General features: G+C 37.5%; 1 protein-coding gene and 1 pseudogene across 3 annotated transcripts in view; both read left to right on the forward strand.

Moving 5' to 3' along the window:
• BICC1 (BicC family RNA binding protein 1) overlaps positions 1-21,437 on the forward strand; it is a 306,344-nt gene that overhangs the window by 154,915 nt on the left and 129,992 nt on the right. The window lies entirely within an intron of this gene.
• On the forward strand, positions 15,728-16,834 carry LOC113923730 (annotated as a pseudogene).

The raw sequence follows: 21,437 nt of genomic DNA on the forward strand, positions 1-21,437 counted from the left end.
TGAGATGACAAGATGAAGATAATTGAAAGGTCATGTTAATTACTTAGTAGAATCAGCTGATACTAAGTCGAAAGGAAACACCCAGAGGGGCGTTCCAAATTCAGTAATGAATTGGGACAGAAAGTATATTTAAAATTCATACTTAACAGTTCAGAAAAGAAAGGTGGAATGAGAAGTGTTTGTACTGAGAAGCAAGGGAACCATTAATTAGCTGTGTTACTTTGAGAAACCATTTTCCCTTTTATAAATTGGTTGTCTCATTTATTAAATGAAGGAATTAGATTGAATGAACGTAAACAATTCTGCCAACTCTAAAGTTTTCTGATTTTTCAGATGCAGTTAAAATAGAACTTTGAAAAGAGACCATCAGTACTTGTTTAAATGGAAATTTGAGAGTCCTGAGTTTTGAGGCCTTTACTGGTACCTCAATTAACATAAAAATCCACAAACCCTCACTGCTGTCACATGGCGCAATGTTTGGACCTCCAGACCCAGAGTAGGGTGTTTTTCTCATAAACTTGAGTGTATAGTAAAGCAAATGAAGTGCATGGTGTATGCACACACATGCCTGTGTGATTATAGTGCTTACCAGGAAGGTTATAGTAACTGCTAGTCATGTTTTTGGTGAGCTTTGATAAGCCCACATAGGTATTCAGTAAAGGTTTATTGTTTTGACCTGGTATTTTATAGCAGTATCCATTTAAAATGTTCAGTTATATAATGCCTTGTTACTTTACTTTGGAATTAATTTTTAAAAAATTTATAGAGATGTAACACTTTAAAGTTGGAAGGGACCTTAGAGTATTACCTTGTTAAACCTTTTTGTTTCATGATTTCTGGGGAAGTTTGTTTAATATTGATAATGTCTGGTATGATGTAGCTTGTTTTTTCTTACTTATGTGATCACAGAACTTTTAAACATTCTGTATGTATAGTAAAAGAAAATAAGCTTAGTTGGAGCTTAGTGTTCCTTTCTACCTTTTCTCAAGTGAGTGCTATCAGTAGAAGGCTTCATAATTTGCAGTTTGTCACATGAAGGCCAAGCAGAAGTTTCCTTGATAGCCTGTTGCGTATACTAGAACATTTTGGCCATGCCAATAAAGATTTTAACCACTAGTATGAGACTTGGCAGAAAAGAGATTAATATACTAAGTCACACGGTAGTGCATAGTTATTGCCTTTAGAGCCTAATCACTGATTACTTTTAATAAGGTGAGTGAGAATATTGTATTTAAAAGACAAGTTATTCTCTAAAATGTGGAGTATATTTAGTCAAGGTGAGTGAATCTTGATGTTTTGTCCTGCTAATGGGAGCTGCCATATTTCACGGAAGAGAATGCATTTTCCCTGAGATGGGCAGACACAGACACTGCCCTGAATTTGGCCAAGTAGCCTGAAATAGTTTTAGGATTCATGGAGTTGTCTCCAGAATTCCAGGGATATTGCATCATCTTCATGGGTCTGGTTTGTTTTCAGTTCTTTCTGAAACTGAGTCCTGCCAGTGGGATAAATACTCAATAAATTACACTCACACTAAGACTTGCACACCAAAGACAGTAGCAGAAATTTAAAGCTCCTTTCAGAAGCATCAAACTTCTCTTCTGAAGTGTGGCTTTTTTTCCCCCCTTGAAAATGTAGTTTAGCATCTCTTCAAAGTATGCAGTGTTTAAACTCAAAATAGTCCAGCGTGGGAAATTGACAGAGTCTAGTCTTCATTTGCCCTCTGTTCAGTCCACAGGTCTGTTTGAATCAGGGTACTGTGTATCCTTTATCAAGTGTCATTGCTCTTGCTTGTTCCAACAAGTATATGCTTAGCATGCACCCATTTTGACCTCAGTAAGATAACATCATTGTTTAAATCACAGGATTCTAAGTTTGGTCTTCCAGAATTTTTATTGCTTAAGTTCCTTGATCTGAGAACAAACTGTTAATTTCTTCGTTTTCAAAAGCAGCTGAAAGAATTAAAATAAATGACATCTTCACACACTGCCAAGACTACTTCCAACCTTCAGTAAATTACAGATGGTTAGTTAGCTGCATCTGGGCATGCAGACAATTTACAATCTTGACAATGTCTCCATGACTTAGAATGTTAAATATTTATTGAACATCTATTATGACCTGGGCACTGACCAGGACTTGGGATCTGCCTGATAATTTAAGTACCTTTGCCTTTTGCTACTTGCCTCCTTTTCCATCCTTTTCTATCTCAGCATCTTTATACTAACCACGTCCTGCTGCCAAATGGGCTGCTGGCTGTTCTCTGAACGCTCTTAGTCCTGTCATTCGACCCATCTCGAATGTTCTTCTGACTCCTGCTTGTCGATGCGTTATTTTTGAAAGGCCAACTTAAATGCTATCTTTTTCATAAAATCATCCCTAATCACTGGGAGCTAGAAGTGATCCTTCATATGCTCTGTGTTATGCACTATCTGTCCATTCTTGGAATTTTCATTTGCATGCAACACTGCATTGTATTATAATAGAGGTGCTATATCCAGATAAAGGCAGGGATTGCTCTTTTGCATTTTTTGTATGTTCCAAAGGAAAGTGCCCTGTGGTAGTTTTTATGTCATGGTAGGACTCAGTGTCATTGAATGAATGAACATTCCTGTGATGTAAAGGCACCTACTTAATATACACAGTGATTTTGGAGAAGAGTGGGGAATAGTCTGGAGCCACTGAAATTACCTTAGTGTAAGAAGATTTCTCGAATGTTGAAACGGTCCCTGACTTACAATGGTTTGACCTAAGATTTTTTGCCTTTACAGTGGTGCAAGAGTGATATTCAGTAGAAGCCAGGCTTCAGTTCTGAATTTGGATCTTTTCCCTCGGCTGGTGATGTGTGGCATAGTGCTCTCTGGTGACGCTGGGCAGTAGCAGTGAGCCTCAGCTCCCAGTCGGCCACGCAGTCACCAGAGGGAACAACCGATGCACTTGTACCATTCTGTACCCATGCATCCAACCTCTTGCACTTCCCCCAGAATTCAGTAGATTACATGAGGTGCCCAGTACTTTATTATAAAATAGGCTTTGTGTTAGATGACTTTGGCCAACTAGGCTAATGTAAGTGTCCTGAGCATGTTCAAGGTAGGCTTAGGCTAAGCTACGATTTTGGTAGGTTATGTGTATCAAAGGCATTTCCAACTTAGGATATTTTCAACTTACAACAGGCTTGTTGGGTTGTAACCCCATTGTAAGTTGAGGAAGAGTTGCGAAAATGTTGGGTGTATGTTAATTTAAATTTTTGCCTAGTTACTATGTTTATAAGATTCCAAATTCAAAAATGTATAAAAGTGTACATATAAAGTTAGAAAATCTTCAGTCGCTCTTCCCTTACCCACATTCTAGTTTGTTAACTTTATTGCTTTATTGTTTTTAACAATATATATGGGAATCTATTCCAATTGAATATAAACATTACCCTCATTTTTTCTTTCTGCTGCATATTACATGTTATTACACTGTATGGATGCAGTTTAAGTTATTTCAACTGGTCCCCCACTGGGGAACCTTTTAGCTATTTACAATTGTTTATTGTTACAGAAATGAATTTTCAGCCATTTGCGAAAGGAGGAGAGAAGAAAAAAACTTAGAAGAGGTATAAAATCTTGAACAAAGGGAATATTCCCTAAACATAGAGACCGTTTTAATAAGGTCCAGCTTGTTTTATAAAATTTTCTTTTTTATTAAAAACAAACTAAAATTTAAGTTTTAAAGATCCACTTAACCCTTTTGGCACAAGACAAGTCAGTTATATTTGCTCATTTTGTTTCCTATTTAAATTGAAATTTTATTTGTAATTTCTGTGGATTCTGTGGGCAAATGTTTGTAATAATTTATATCCTTGTTTGAGGTCAAATTCAGTAATTGTTTTGTGGACTAATAGGCATTTGAGAGGTTAAAGACTTGCTCTCCCATCATTATTAATGTTTTACTTACAATCTCTTTAGTGCTGTCTCTGGTAACAGTAGCAGCAACCTCATCACTTGTGGTCGATCTTTGCAACTTCAGATAGGTCACAGTTACTCAAGATTGCCTTCTTAAAAAATTTTCAATATGAAGAGTTATGTTCTGCAAATAGACATGTGAAGTTATGTTAAATAGTTTTAGCGGCAGTATCAACCATTTATTGAGCAACTACTGTGTATTGTAGAGTGCAAATTTGATGGATTCTCCTAGGTGCATTAAACACTGACCTCTGATTTCCACCCCACAGAGATTTAATTGAGGTAATCCAGGTGTTGGGATTTTTAGCAAACTCCCCCCAGGGATTATTTATTAATAAGTTGTTTCTATTTTAAAATAGTTTTGGACTTCCAAAAATGTTGCAAAGACCTCTCACACTCCTATGACCCAGATTCCCAATTATTAATATTTTACTGAACTTTCTCCCTTTCTTTTAATCTATGTAGTCTTTTTTCTGACATGATGCTCCATCACCCCTAAGTGAGGTTGGTATTGTTACCAGAGACAGCACAGTCAGAGAGGATGGGAAGGTGTGGAAAATTGTTATCATCAGGAAATCAACGTTACACAAAACCACCATGTAATCCACACTCCAGTTTCACCAAATCCCCCCAATAGTGTCTCTTTTTCCCCTTCCTGGTCCAGAATCATATACAAGAGTACGTGGTTGAATTTATTTGTCATGTCTGTCTGTCTTCTTCACTGTAGAATCCATTCCTCAGTCTTTTCCGTGTTTCTCATGTCTGTGAAGGCCTTTCATTCTGTACAGCCCTCTCGACTGGGACCATCCAGTGTTTTTTCACAACCAGACTCAGGCTCTGCTTTCTTGGCAGGAATGATGCCATGCTCTTTTTAGGCTATCACATCGGGAAACATACTGTGTCAGTCTGTTTCACCACTGGTGATATTAAATATGATCACCTGCTCAAGTTGACTTTCTCCATTATCACTTTTATCCCCTTTGTATTTAACTAGTATTTTGTGAGGAGATGTTCCCATATTATGCCACTATCCTGTTCTTCATCAAATCTCCACCTACAAGTCCTAGCATTCATTGATGGGTTCTTTTTTTTTTAAAGACTGCTGTGATAGTTGCTGAATGGTAATTATTTTCATTATTACATCCACACCTGTTAGTTGATATTCTATAAGAAAGAGCTTTCTTTCCTATTTATCAATTTATTTATTCATTTATTTATTCATATCAATATGGATTTATGGATTCCCCTTTTTTCAATGGATTGTAATTTGATAATCTCATTATTTTGATACTCAAATTGTCCCAGATTTGAGCCCTTCCAAGTTGACTCCTGTTTTTGTTTGTTTTTGACACATTCCTATCATTCTTTGAACATTTTCCTCCTTTCTGGGACAAGATGTTCCGGGTTTATCTTGTACTTCCCTGCCCTGACCCTTGTTCTTTTGAGTAGAAGGTGGTACCTAGAATCACAATCTGGGTCTCAGTGGTGTCACTGCCAGTAGGCCCTGTCAGCATACAAAACTAGGAAATGTATATATGTATGCAGATACACATGTACATCTGTGACTGCTTCTATACCCGTGTCTCTGTAACTTTAGAAAAATGTTTATTCTGTTCATTCAGATTCTAACCCAGTACCTCCAGTGCTTTTTCTAGCCTTCACCTCTTTTCCAGAAATTGAGAAAGCTAGCTCCCATTGTCCTCAGTATATTACTTTTGTGCCCAATTAAATTCTGTTTAATGTAACCAGTATTCCAACTACTCAGGAAATCCTCCTTCCTCGGCCACCTTTGTGCTCCCCCCACTCAACCCCTTTCCTTAGCTGCCAGGCATGTTGCCTAAGATGCACCTGCATGGCACCCCTTCCCATCATGGTCCCACGTCCTTGATCTTTTGCACCTTCATGCCAGGAAGGAGGAGAAGGGAAGAGAAAGAGAAAAGATCCCCCCAGGTGATTTAATGTGATGCCAAGTTGAAAATCACTGTATTTAACATGTTACATGCATTGTCTTTTTAAATATTTCAAACCATATATTCTTTCCTCGTAAAATTTGAGATTTAAGAAAAATATATCTTTATTATAAGATTCTCTTTTTAATAATTTGTCCATTTTTCCCATACATGGAAGAGAGGTAAATTTTTTAGTCCTGAGACTGTAGTGGGGGTATAAATAGCTGGATTTTTATTTTAGTGTTTTAAATTTCCTTGATGGTAATACGACAGGGTTTCTAAAATGACATGATCTGGGGGGTGCCTGGGTGGGTCAGTCAATTAAGCGTCTGACTCTTGGTTTTGGCTCAGGTCATAATCTTATGGGTCATGAGATTGAGCCCCACATCAGGCTAAGCACTCAGGGGGTCTGCTTGAATATTCTTTCCCTCTGCCCCTCCCCCAACTTGCATGTGCTCACACATGCACTATGTCTCTCTGTCTCTCTCAAATAAATAAAATTTTAAAAAAATTTAAATGACACGATATGGCATATTAGTAGCAACCTGGCACTGTCAGGTTTTTTAAGGAAGAGATTCTTTTCTACAAATTCATGACATTAAAAGGGCTCACATACTGAACTTGGATTTTTCTTAACGCTTCTGAAATCTCTTATGCTTCTCTCTGCTTCTTCACTAAATTCAGAAGCATTGATGTCAAGAGGTTCCATGTTCCTTCTCCCTGGAGTTTAGAAATGGCATTTTAAAAGAGCTCAGGTACCCCCTACCCCAATCACAGCCACTTCAGGAAATCTGAAGGGAGAAATGGTCTGGAGCCACTGGCCTAGATTATAAATATCAAAGCCCAAACCCCATTATAGTTAGAAGAATCCTAAGAGTGATCTAAAGCTAAATTCCATTGCTGTGTGATTCATGATGATCTAAGACTTTTCATCTGTTTTTCATTTTCTGAAGATTGTTAAGTTGGTTGCTATTATCAACAGTGTTTAGGTTTAAACAATTAAAATTAAGGTATAGAGTTACCTGTGTATGTCATGTGCTGGTTTTGCTCATTTGTTGGCACAAACTCATTATGCAAAGGTTATATGGCACAAGTTTACCTTGGATAATCTCTTACAGAGTGGAAAATATCTGAAGTCAGTTGGAGGGTTACTGAGTACTTTAAAATCTCACTTACTTAAAAAATTGGATTAAGTATTCTTGAATTTATACAGATTTAAAATCTGATATAATTTGGATTTTTAAATATGAGGCTTTGTAGTATTATTCATTTGACCAAAGATTACATTTCATAACTTGGATTTGTTAGAATTTTGAAAGATGAACTCAAGAAAGCAAAGATAAAAATTAGAGTGGAATTTGAAAAAAATAGAGAAATATACTTTGGGAACTTTCATATTTTGGAATTCTAAACAATGAATGAGCGATAAAAAGTTGCACTTCGGGCGCCTGGGTGGCTCAGTTGGTTAAGCGACTGCCTTCGGCTCAGGTCATGATCCTGGAGTCCCGGGATCGAGTCCCACATCGGGCTCCCTGCTGAGCAGGGAGTCTGCTTCTCCCTCTGACCCTCTTCCCTCTCATGCTCTCTATCTCTCATTCTCTCTCTCTCTCAAATAAATAAATAAAATCTTAAAAAAAAAAAAAAAAAGTTGCACTTCTTACATTCTGAACTTCTGTTCATTGTTTTCTCTGTAATGAGCTCCTTTGCAAGTCACGTTCGGTCATGCAGCTCCATTATCTCGTGGGTGTATTTATGTTGAGTGACAGCTATCATATTGTGTATCTGAAGAAGACTTTAGTGACTATGGAATTAATTATTAGCCCTTCTGAAGGCCAAAATACTATCAACACAGTTCATGGAAATATCCTACCAGAAAGATAATGTCCCGATGGCTTATTAAAAAAAAAATTAAGATAGTGTTAAAGCGCAAAAATGATATTTTTTCTAAAATTATCTACATGAATTATACTATCTAAAATAGATTCTTGAACAAAAGGATATTTTCATTTTGGTTTTTGATTCTGGAAAGTGTATTTATTTTTCATAGGAATATTCTATTTTAAAATGCCTGAATGAACTAAACCTTTTAAGAGGATTTTCAAGTTTTCCACTAGTGATAAGGAAGTTAAATAAAAGACTTTTAACTAAAAATGGGAATAATTTTATTGTCCTTTAGTTCTTACATTAGAAATTTGAAACCAGAAGTCAGTTAAATCTCCATAGCAATCATCTCTATTTACAAGATGAATAACACATTTCATTCCGGATGTTGGGAAAGTTCTTAAATAGTAAAAAACAAAACAAAACAAAACAAAACACACACACACACACACACACACACACCCCAAATATCAGGTATTTTGACTAGAAACTCAGCCAGTATTTTGCATTACAATGAGAAGGGCTAACATCACCACTGATTACTTCACAATGAGCTTCTAAGTTCTTGTCTGTGGGAACACAGGAGAGAACTATTTTGTTGACATTGCAGATTCATATGGTTCACCCCAATATGTAATAAACTATCATGAGAAAATATAGGATATTTTGTCACAATCTGGTAAGAAGATGGAAAAAGTATTGTGTTCTGACAATATTCATTCAGCATTTGAAAACTTGTGTTAAATGAGTTTTTGCTGCATTTGTCCCCATCACTTTTCTGAAAATTCATACTTGTGCAGCTTGTACATTGTCTATAATAGTGCCTGCTACATTGTAAGCACTCAGTAAATATTTGTTGAATAAATAAATGAAATATATTTGTGTTGGTTTTGAAAATGCAAACTTCTAAGTTTTTATTAAAAGAACAGTTTCCTTCCCCTCAACTTCCAGTACCTGACAACCACTGATGTGTTTCTCTCCCTGCAGGTTTTGACAATGTCATATTGCTTAATCTACTAACATTAGGTGGAATCACATCGTATGAGTAGAATCACACAGCGTTTAGCCTTTTGTGTCTTTTTTAACTTAGACTAAGCCTTTTTGAGATTCATCTAGGTTGTTGAGTGTATCAGTAGTTTATTGCTTTGGTTCTGAGTAGTGGTCTATTGTGTAGATATACTAGTATTTTTTGTTGTTCATTCACCAGTGGTTGGGCATTTGAATTGTTTACATTTTAGGGCTATTATAAATGAGTGTGCTGTAAAATCTACATCCAGGTCTGTGGACAAATATTTTCATTTCTCTTGAGTAAATGCCTTAGAATGGAATGGCTCGCTCCTTTGGGAAGTGTGTTTCACTTTATTGGATAGTAGCTCTATAATTTTGGATTCCCACCAGTGACGTGTGAGAATTGCCATTGTTTACAGCCTTTCCAGCACTTGGTAATGTCCATCTTTTTAAGGTTAGCCAGTCTAGTAGATATGTAGCAGTTTTTCCTTGTGGATTTATGTACATTTTTTTGAAGACTGATGGTAAGCAGTTTATGTGCCTATTGGCCATTCATATGGTTTCTTTTGTTACGTGTTCAAAATTTTGCTAATGATTTTGGGTTATCTATTGAGTAGTAAGAGTTTTGGATACAGGTCCTTTATTGGATGTATGATTTGTAAATATTTTTTTCCCAGTGTATGACTTTGTTCTACATTTCAGGCATTTTTATTTGACTCTTTCATAGTTTCATCTCTCAGGTAAATACCCTTCCCCTCCAAAAGCACACATTGGTCATATTTTTCAAATAGATTCTTATCATATTTATAACTATTTTAAATGTCCCGTATGATATTGACAATATCTGGACCATGTTGGAGTCTGGTCCTGTTGACCATGTTATCTGTGAACACTGGCATAATTTTTCCTTTTTGTGTTTAGTAATTTTTTGATTGTAAGGTATTGTGTGCTAAAGAACAATAGACACTAAGGTAAATAGTATTAATACCTATAAATGGTCACTTCTCTCCTTCAAGCTGTTAACATAGGCAGTCGTGTCAATATTGTCAGTAGTTGAGCTAGACTTGAATTTTGTTGTTGCTGTAGTTACTGTGAGTCCAACACAAACTTCAAACTTCTCCAGTGTTGAACTACTGTTACCTTGAGCTTAGTAGGAGGTCTGGAGTGCAGGGGAGTTTTCGTAGTATTCCTAATCTATGCCCGGTTTTCATTCCACACTGCACACCTGGGCCCCAGGGCTTGCTCTCTGTGTTCTTGCCTCTTCCTCAGCAGTGGTCTACTGCTGCTTGTTACTTGGGGCAAGGTCCTGGGCAGGGTGTGTGTGTGTGTGTAAGGTGGATTGGTACTCTCCCTGGGCGGGGTGTGTGTCTGTGTGTGTGTGTGTAAGGTGGATTGGTACTCTCCCTGGGCGGGGTGTGTGTCTGTGTGTGTGTGTGTGTGTGTGTAAGGTGGATTGGTACTCTCCCTGGGCGGGGTGTGTGTCTGTGTGTGTGTGTGTAAGGTGGATTGGTACTCTCCCTGGGCGGGGTGTGTGTCTGTATGTGTGTGTGTGTAAGGTGGATTGGTACTCTCCCTGGGCGGGGTGTGTGTCTGTGTGTGTGTGTGTGTAAGGTGGATTGGTACTCTCCCTGGGCGGGGTGTGTGTCTGTGTGTGTGTGTGTGTAAGGTGGATTGGTACTCTCCCTGGGCGGGGTGTGTGTCTGTGTGTGTGTGTGTGTAAGGTGGATTGGTACTCTCCCTGGGCGGGGTGTGTGTCTGTGTGTGTGTGTGTGTGTAAGGTGGATTGGTACTCTCCCTGGGCGGGGTGTGTGCCTGTGTGTCTGTGTGTGTAAGGTGGATTGGTACTCTCCCTTCTCCAGCCTCAGTTTTAGTCAGGTCTTGTAGCCTGAGCTTCAGGAAAGGGCCTTTCTCAGTGTTCCTGTTCCTGTCATAACTGTTTTTAGAATCTGCATGTTGAGTTTTGATAGTGTCTTGTTCCTTCTACAGAGTTGTGATAAATTCTTTTATATCTTTAAGCATAAATATTCTATATCATATTGTAATATCTGCATTATTTTCGTGATCTTTTTTGGCAGCTTATTGTTTCTCTTGACTCACTACTCCTGGCTTTTCCCCTTGTATCTTTAGTACAGATTTTTGATTATAAGCTCATGTTCATTGGAATTTTATCCATGAAACTTATTTGAAAACTACTTTTAAATTGTTTTAAACTTTTTTAAAATTGTTTAAACTTTTTAATTCTGTCACCAAGAGAATTCTGTCACATAAATATAGACTTGTATTTAGGAATTCTCAGGAGACTTTTTTCTTTTTCCTCATTCCACAAGGCAAAGCAAGACACTGTTGATCACTAACGGGGAGTTTTTATTTCAGCCTCTGGGGCTTTATGTGTTTCTGTTGTGAACTTTATTTTCTGTTCACTGAACATGGTTTGTTAAAATTCAGGCTATAGGCCACCAGGTAATAGACATTTCTATGGCAAATGCTGACTCCAACCTTCACTTCCTATAATTTCTGATCTAAGGAATTTTCTTACTTTGAAAAATACATTTTTATATTTTACTCAGCATTTTAAGAAGATTTCTACTTAAATGGCTTTATCTGAATATCCAGTTTACCCTGTTTCTGGAAGTGCAACTTTTATGTGCTATCTTCTCATGCCTCTGGTGTAGCAGTTGATATATTGTATCATGATCATGTATTTTTTTCAACCAAAACTAAAATTTTAATAGGTTGCTGAATGTGACTTTTTAGTTTTTGAATCCCTGACCAAACACAAAAAAGGTGGAAGGAGGTTGTATAAAGTAATTAGACTTTTCATTTTAGTATATATTCAAATATATATGAGCTGGAAGTACATCAGCATTTATTAGCTGTGTGACCTTGGGCAAAATACCAAAATTTTTAAAAGGCTTATTTGTTTTAGAGAGAGTGCTTGAGCCGGGGTAGGGGCAGAGGGAGAGAGAGAATCTCAGGCAGGATCCTGCTAAGCGTGATGTCCTAACACGGGGCTCTATCCCATTATCCCAAGATCATGGCCTGAGCCAAAACCAAGAGTCAGCTGCTCAACCAGCTGAGCTACCCAGGTGCACCACAAATTACCTAATTTTTAAGCCTCTTTCTTCACCTGTTGAATGGGATAGTGATGCCTACCTTTTTTAGGACTAAAAGACTGCAATTATTGTATAACTGAAACTAATACAACATTGTATATTAACTATACTGGATTAACAAAAAAAAGGCCGTGATTAAACAAAGCAATCTACATAAAATCTCCCAGTCAGGTCACATAGTAGGCATTCAAATGTTAATATCATCATCTTCCTCTCTTAAATACCTGATGAATTTTCCCTATGTTTTTCCCTTGAGTTCTTCCCAGTAAGGAATTTTAGTTAAGATAGTAAAAATATCTCAGCCATTTGCTCCTATTTAACCTGTTTTGTCTATTTAATGTTTAAATTCCTTTGACAAATAAATATATTAGAAGTGATCACTTTTTCTGACTTTTCAATAATGAACTCCATCAAAGAGTTTCATGATGAGGGCAGATGGAAAATTCTCAATTCAATTCAGCTTGTCAGTTTTAAGGAAGGCACAGATTATTACTTTACCAAACTAGAATTTTATTTTCTAATTAATTGCTATGAGTTTTATACCTCTGTGGATTATAAACAAGATACAGAAAAAATTACTTATTCTCTTTGGCCATCTAGTCCTTTAAAAGCTAATTTGTAAAGTGGTGTTACTGTAATAGGGCTCTATGGTGACACTTTGCTGAGCACAGCATAAAGGTTCAGACTTGTGGAATCACTGTGTCATATACTTGAAACCAATGTAACATTGTGTGTCAACTGTACTTCAGTTTAAAAAAAGCTAATTTGTTAAGAATGACTTTTAAATTTAGTCTGGATACACAGTTTCTTACTGGCCATTGTGATGCTTCTTTTCTTTTTTTTCTTTTTTCTTTTTTTTTATTATGTTAATCACCATACATCACTAGTTTTTGATGTAGATTTCTATGATTCATTGTTTGCATATAACACCCAGTGCTCCATGCAGTACTCGCCCTCCTTAATACCCATCACCAGGCTAACCCACCCCCCGACCCCCCTCCCATCTGGAACCCTCAGTTTGTTTCTCAGAGTCCATCGTCTCTCATGGTTTGTCTCCCCCTCCGATTTCCCCCGCCCTTCATTTTTCCCTTCCTGCTATCTTCTTTTTTTTTTTTTAATATATAATGTATTACTTGTTTCAGAGGTACAGGTCTGTGATTCGACAGTCTTACACAATTCACAGCACTCCCCATAGCACATAGTGATGTTTCTTTACCAAACTTGAGACCACACTAATTATTTTAGTGGAGATGTCAGGTGTTTGAGGGAATTTCATGAAGCCAGTTCTCATTTGTTCATTGTAATTATGAAAAAATATAGCATAAAGGGAAAGTCTCTAATACTCTGATTTTAGGAAGTAGTTTTAACTTCTCTGTTTAAGATTTATCTCCTTTAAAAATCAGATGTGTTATCAAATATCTAAAACAAAACTTTTAAGTACTCTCTTTTCAGGCAGCGGGAGGGCAGCTCCTTTCCCTGCCTTCTTGTGGAATGGGCGAGGAACAGTGAAATTGGATAAAGGGTGGAGGTTGAGGGAAAGTCAGAAGTCTGACCATCCCTCGTCAGTCTCTAAAAGATCAAAAGCACCTTTTAATGTAATTAAAATGTTCAAGTGAGTCTTTCTAGTTTGCATATGAGGGAATAGAGTGTCAGAGAGGTGACTTGCACTCCTAAGAACATATAGCTAGTTAATTGCAGAGCCAGGGCTGAAGGCCACTCCTCACTCACCTGTGCAGTCCTAAGCAAGATCTTTAATCTCTCTAAACATGCTTTTCAAGTGTCAAATGGGGATCATGCCTGCTTTATAATGTTGTATGGAGGAAGTGGAGATCATGTACATTTGTGTTTATGAAGTGCTGATGTCTACCAGGTGCTCAATAAATGTTTGTTTCATCTTGGCTTACTGTAAATTACTTTTTTTTGTGAACATAATAAATAAAAAATTTGGCAGTAAACACAGAATTGAATATTTTATGGTCTTCCACTTTTTAACAAAATGCATGGGGTGCAGACTGGAAGTAAAACTTGTTTTGAAAGATTCCCTGAATCATTTTAGTGTGAAAAAAATGGGAGTTTTCCATCATCTTTAGATGTTCTGATTTTGGTCAGTGCATTATTGCCTTGGGTCAGGTATACCAGTTTATACAAAAAGCATTTTTGAAGAATTTTCCATGCCCTTTCTTTTGTGAATTGTTCTTAGGCAAGCTTTGATCCTCACTGAATGACCTTATAAAAGAAAGGGAAATAGCAATGAACTTTAAAACCTATACTTTCCACTCAATTTTTTTTTCAAGGTTAATTTACAGTGTTCTGAATCTCACCTTTGTGTTTGACCCTGGTTGAAAAACTCAAAATTTTTCTTGAGCACAACAGTCTGATCCCACTAGTCACATTTGAGCTTTACACTACTTCCTTTGCCCTTTTAATAAACACACATTCCAAGGATTGCATCATTTTAAATGGCTGGAGTAAGTCGATATATTCTCTTATTTGGGAAAACTGGGTTTTATTGATGACATGGTGTTTGGTGTTTGTTTACCACATTTATGGAAGGCATTTTGCTTTAAGTCAGTAACTGTGCAAACCAAAACCAAGAAACTTAAAAAACAAGATTTCCCTCTTTAAAACTTGTGGGTGTACCTAGTTCAATATTTTTCCTGATCAGGCTAGTGAAGAATTTAAAAACTGAGGACTCAGTATTCAAAGGGATACATGCACCCCTGTACTTATAGCAGCATTATTTACAATAGCTAAATTATGGAAGTAGGCTGGTCCATTGATAGATGAATGGATAACAAAGATGTAGTGGACACACACACACAGGAATATATTATTCAGCCATAAAAAAGAATGAAATCTTGCCAATTGCAAGGATGTGAATGGAGCTAGAGAGTATAATGCTAAGTGAAATAAGTCATTCAGAGAAAGACAAATACCATGATTTCACCCATATGTGGAATTTAAGAAACAAAACAAATGAGCAAAGGAAAAAAAAAAAAAGACCAAGAAACAGACTCTTAACTATAGAGAACAAACTGATGGTTACCAGAGAGGAGGTGGGCGGGGGATGGGTGAAACAGGTGATGGGGACTAAGGAATGCATTTGTCTTGAGCACTGGGTGATGTATATATGGAATTGTTGAATTATTATATTGTACACCTGAAACTAATACAACACTGTATATTTACGGAAATTAAAATTTAATTAAAACAAACAAACAAACCCTGAGGACTTAGGATCAGCCTTAGGCTCATTTAGCTATTTCCTTTTCCTTTACTTTAACAGTGGGGCTCTTAAGAAGACAATGTCTAGATGTTTACTTGAGAGATTAGTATTCCTTTTTTTTTTTTTAAGTTTAAAAGGATTTTAAAAAGTTTAGTGCAGTTAAAGTCCAAGCTGATAGCTGGTACATAAGGAAAACTACATATCTTAGAATATTCACCAGACTATATGTTAAAAACTTCATCTGCTGAAAATGAGCAGTAAAATGTCCCAGGCAGTATATATGAATATGTAATTAAAATACTTGTGTTACTAAATGAAAACTTTTCTTATGTAGTATCTACAGTTGTACTTGCCACTTCATAAACTCTCTGTAAGTATCAGCTGAATAAATAAATGAATGTGAGTTGATATTGAGCTTTTTAATTGGTAGTTTTGAAAAATCAGTTTATAAGTTTTAATTAAAAGGACAGTTTGAGCTAGGGCTCAAGATGTGGCCTGTGGGTCTGCAAGATCAACATTATCACTAAGACTCCAGAGAAGAGTGAGAGGAAGATGGAAAGACTTTGGCTGCATGGAGAATGATTCCTCCTCTGCCTCATTTTCCACCGGCTGCTTCAAGGAAAAGGAGACAGTTTTACTACCAGTCACTCAGGCTTTGACCAGCATGGGGGTAATCCTATTACCTTCTCAGCAGTGTTTAGCAGAAAAGTTTCCATCCAGACATCAACTACAGTATCCCCACTCATGTCCACATCTCCATCACCCCATCTGGCATCCTGGAAATGGTGATGCTCAGCTTCAACTGATGACATCATTCCTGGGGCTAACTTATGATCTGCTATGATCCACTCATCAGGTGGAATCCAGAGGAATGTGGGAGCATCAGGAAGCTCAGCATGGCAACTAAGAACCTGTGGCTTCCAACTATCTTCAGTGAGGAGGTCATAGATGTGGATCATGCACCTGCAAATCACATGGCTTATGTCATCTGTGAAGGTTGCATCAGATATAAGCCAGTATGAGCATATGTAATCTGGACATCTTCTGTTTCCCCTTTGGTGAACAGAACTGCATTCTCACCTTCAGCTCTTTGATCTCAGCAGGTGGTCCAGCCTGAATGTGATGAGCTTTCTGGGGTCCAGTGGCTTTTTGGGGTTGTCATCAATGCCTTCAGCTTCTTTCTGCCAGCAGAGAGAGTCATGCCCCATTTAAGACAGCACTTCTGCTGCACTACACCGTCTTTCTGCTCATGATGAAGGACTTATTCCTGGCCAGTGGCACCTCCCACATCAGTGTCTCCTTTGCCCTGTGTCTGTCTCTGATGGTGCAGGTCAGCCTACTGGGGACCGTTTTCATCACCTCCCTGCTGTACCTGATGATCACCCAGCCACCACATTGCTTTTACATTGTACCAGCCCAAAAAAATGCCGCCCCACTGCAACCCAGAAGGGAAGTAAGGGCCTGGGTCTCGCTCCTACCTACTGCCTGGCCTGAGGAGCCAGCGGAGCTGGTGGGGAGGGTGCCTGGTAACAAGGAGGCAGAGTTAAATGGATGCCCTACATCAACAAGGGCCAGTAGGAACACAAGGCTCAGAAGTAGCACTTGGTGGACCTATGGGTGCAGTTCAGCCACACAGTGGATGCTGTGCTCTTCTATCTCTACCTGCTCTTTATGACCTCTTCCATCATCATGGTCACTGTCCTGTAGAAGACCTTGGCGGATGCCCATCTACAAACCCCAATCTGGAGCTTCTCTTGCCTCTAGAAACCAACCAGGCTCTCATACCATCCAATCCCAGCCCCACAGTCTCGGCAGCCACCTTGTTTTTAACTCAGCCTTTCTGTGCAGTTTCAGACTGGACCCAGGTAGTTCCCTCTGTCCTCCAGACGTTACGTCCTTGTTCCTGCATGCCCTCAGCTCCCCTCACCCTCCCATGAGTTCTGCCTAGCTCCTCAGGATTCAGGTTCCTGAAATACCCCCTTGGTTGAATCACCCTCAATAAGCCTCTTTGCAGGAAAAAAAAAAAGATAGGACAATTTGACCTTACTTTTTGAAGATAAATTTTTATAAAAATTCAACTAAGTATAATAATTTTAAATAATTTTAGTTGCTAATTTTTGCTAAGAAAGACCTAGGGGTTTTCTTTAAGTAAAAAATTTGTGTTTGATAGTGGAAATTAAGGATATAAACAGTATTCCTAGGAAACATTTAAAAATACAATACTGAATATCAGTGTGACATTTGGTATGCCAGTGATAGTTATTCTCTTATTAAATGGGTCCTAAAGAGCTACCAAAGTATGAAAATAAGAAAACAGTATCCCTTAAAATGTTGCATAATTCAGAATGACCATTATTTTCCCTATATTAGCTGAAACTTTCCCCAGTTTTTTCTTTTCCTGAATTATCGTGGTTTCATTGCTTAAAATGTGTTAAAAATATTTCTATTTAAATGTTTTTCTGCAAAGTACATATTTTGGATTCTTAATAATGACTTCAAATGACATTAAAATGCTAGATTTCTTTGTGATTAATTGGTTACCAATCTCACAGTAGTAAACATTCATGGATTCACAATAAAAGTGAAGATGTAAAGGAAAGGGAGGAAGATGTGTTCTTGAATCTATCATTGTTAAGTTTTAGTTAATGCTTTAAAAAATGCAGATTACTTACTTAAAGCTTTTCTAACGTTTTATTATAAAAATACAAAAAAGTTGTAGGAATTATGCAGGGAATACCATATACGCACTAATTAAATTTTACAGTTCTTTATATTTGCTTTATCACATATGTATCTATCTATCTTATTTATTCATCAATCCATCTTTTTGCTGCATTTCAGACTAGCAGGCTTACATCAGCACACTTTAGCTCTTCACCATGCATACCAACAATCAGCATTCAATATTTGTAGTGTTTTGTCATTGTTAAATTTAGATAAAGTAAATGTAGTATTGAATGTGTTTTGACAAATGTATACATCCGTTAACCCAAACTCTTAGGAAGATACAGACCATTACCATGACTTGAAACAGTTTCCTCTTACCCCCCTCCCAAGCCCACCCCCACTTACTGTGACAATCACTTTTCTGAGTTTTTTCACCAAAGATTAGTTTTGTTTGTTCTAGAATATTATATAAATGGAAACATACAGTATGTACTTTATAGTATAAGACTTCTTTTTCTGAGCATAATGTTTTTGGGTTTCATCCATATTGTTGCATAGTATCAGTAGTTCGTTCCTTTCTTTAATGAGTTGTATTACATCGTGTACCACAGTTAATCTGCTCCCTTGTTTATGGACACCTGGCTATTTCCTGTTTTCTGCTATTATGAATAAGCTGCTTGATCTCATAAAAGAACAGTGCAGGTCTGGTGTGATGAGTGTTCCCCAGAGACCTAGTAAACCGAGGTACTTCAGCCTAGACAGTTCCCACTCCTGGGTTATGGCCCTTATCTTCATCATCCAAGTTGGAACTTCAGACACCACAGTCTAATCAGCAGGATGGAAGAAGGGACAAAAGGCATTCAATCATGAGATTTCCTAGAATTTCCCAGCATTTCCCTAGACAGAACTTAGTTTCCTAGCCATACCTAGCTTCAAGGAAGTCGGAGTAGTTATTTTAAGTGTCCATGTGCCCAGCTAAAAATTGAGAATTCTAATTGGGAGAAAGTGGACATTGGGGTAAGCTTTTTGCTACTGTCATACTTCCCTTGACGTCACGTTCCTCTCCAGCCACTGTCTTGTTTTTCTGCTTCTTCTCAAGAGTCAAAACTTTTTGAAGGAGTTGTCTGATCATATTCTATTTCTCAGCTCACACCAACTCCTGTGCTCACCCTTCCATTTACATGGTTTTGTCAGGGTTACCCATGATCCTGGTGTTTTAAAAAATCCAAGGGATAATTTAAAGTCTTCATCTGACTTGATTTATTAGTAGCTTTCAGTTCTTTTCTTTTTTCCTTGAGGAACTCCTCTATGGGGATTAGGGTGGAGTTCTTCCTTTGTCTTCTATGACTTCATCATCATCTACCACCATTCTGGAAGTTCATTCCCTCTGTGATGTTTTCAGCATCTCCTCTTCTACCCAGTGTCTAAATGTTGGAATTTCTCAAGGTTTAGTTTTGTTTTGTTTTTTAAATTAAAGCAGCAGATAAGAGTCTTCATTTTAACCATTTTTAAGTGGCATTAAGTATATTCAGACTGTTTTGCAACCATCACCACCATCCATGTTTGGAACTTGTTCACCTTCCCAAAGTGAAACTTTGTGACCAGGAAAACAAGACCCATTCCCCATTCCCCCTGCCTCCCACTTATATTCTACTTTGTAAATTCTCAAGGTTAGTTTCATACCTAAATTGGAAGGACCTTTGTTTCTTCTTCATGTCCTTCATAGGTGAGAGCCTCAGATACCATTTAATTCCAAATTTTATATTTCAAATTAAATTTTTTTTCCTTCTGAACACTAGATTCTTAGCACCTTAGCCTGATATTTCCACTTGGCTGAAAATCCACTTCAGCAGCTCATGGACTTTAAAAATGTAGCTTAACTGAAACTTTTATGTTCTTAGTCTCATTTGGTCTCTTTCCAGTCTCAGTGATGCCAACCAGAAACCTGATGGATAACTTGATAGCTCCCCTTCCATCACTCCTCCCCAATGAAGTCAATCAGGAGTCTTGACTGTTCCACTCTCAGTATAAGTTGATTTGCTTCAGTTTTCTTTATCTCTACCATCCTGACCCTTCTCCATGCTCCTAGCATCTCTTGCTTGACAACTGTAGTGCTCTCCTAGCTCATCTCTCTACTCCTGCTTCCATCAGTGTGATCTGTAAAACACAAATAAGGTCATGTTCCTACAAGGCTTAAAGCCCTTTATGGCCTTCCTAGTGCTGTTAGAAGGAGACCCAGCCCCCTCATCCATGGCTCTCCAGGCTTTATATGACTTGGCCCTTACGTCCTTCTCCACCTCACTGTTGCCCTTTTCTCCTACCTGCTGGTCATCTTTCAGTTCTTTTAACTTCTAGTTCCCTCCTGCTTCAGGGCCTCTGCTTGCTGTGTTTTTAATGTTTTCTTGACATCTTTCAGGTCTTGGCTTAACATCCTCAGATTGTCTCACCTAATACAAAGTATGACCCCTCTTATTGCTCTAACTCAGGGCATCCTGTTCTTTTTTAACCCTTCCCCCACTTAAAAAATGATTTCTTCCCCTTGCCTTTACTTCATTTCTCCCAGTAGATTTATTTTATTGTATTTGTTCATTTCCCCCAGTAGATTGTTAAGTGTGATCAGAACTGTTTAAATTCTATTGACTATTTATGCCTAATGTTTAATTCAGTGACTGGCATGGATCTGGCATGCGGTAAATATTTAGAAATGAATGAATCCTGCTCCCTCTTCCTGATATGATTTGCATCACCCCGTTTGATGTAACTGTGCTTCATATTATGGCTCATTTCTTCAAGGTAGCCTTCCCTGATTAATAGATACATGGCATCTCTCTGGTAGGTGATATCATTGCAATTTATAAGTTTCTTTCATGAAACTTCTTATGCTTTGTAATTAAAGTAAGGGTTGTTTGGTTGTTGGTTTCCCTGACTATACTATCAGCTTTGTGACAGCAGTGGCCACAGCTGTTTTGGTCCATCATTGTTGCCCTTCGGTGAGCACAGTGTCTCATACTTACCTTGTTTTATAAATGAATGCATGGTGGTAAAATACACCTCACCAACTGGTTCAGATTTCATAACGCAGAATAATTATGCCATTTTATCAGCTGTGAATAGGTGTTGAAAATTGCGGATGTACTGAGAGAATCTTAATTTCTTGAAACCAGCATTTAGAAAGTTTAGTGGTTTTTAATTGGATTCTTCTTAAATGTTAAGGACCTAAAAATTCACAAGGGAAAAACTGTTATGAGATTTTACTCTAAGTATCACATGAAGACATCTGAAATATTGCCAAATCTAATTCTGTAGTTTTGCAGATTAATGAAATCTTAGTACATCTGCATGTTTGTCTTTCCAGGTCTCCCTTGTGACATCATTAGTGCACTTAAGCCTCTTGAGTAGCTTCTTTGGAAATTTTCATAATCAACTAAATTCATTTTTGAAATGTATAAATACTTTGAATATTACTCATAACTTTTTATAGGCTCCATACTTTTTTCTATTTCAGGAAGATTTAAAATTACTTTTGTAGGAAAATACATTTGTAGTACAGTAGGTATTTTCTATCATGCTGTGCCAAATTCAGTGGGGTAATACTTTAATTTTCTGGCATCCTCTTGGAAGTGATAATTTCCCAACATTAATT

This window comes from Zalophus californianus, chromosome 15 (genome assembly GCF_009762305.2).
Source record: "Zalophus californianus isolate mZalCal1 chromosome 15, mZalCal1.pri.v2, whole genome shotgun sequence".
Lineage (NCBI taxonomy): Eukaryota > Metazoa > Chordata > Mammalia > Carnivora > Otariidae > Zalophus > Zalophus californianus.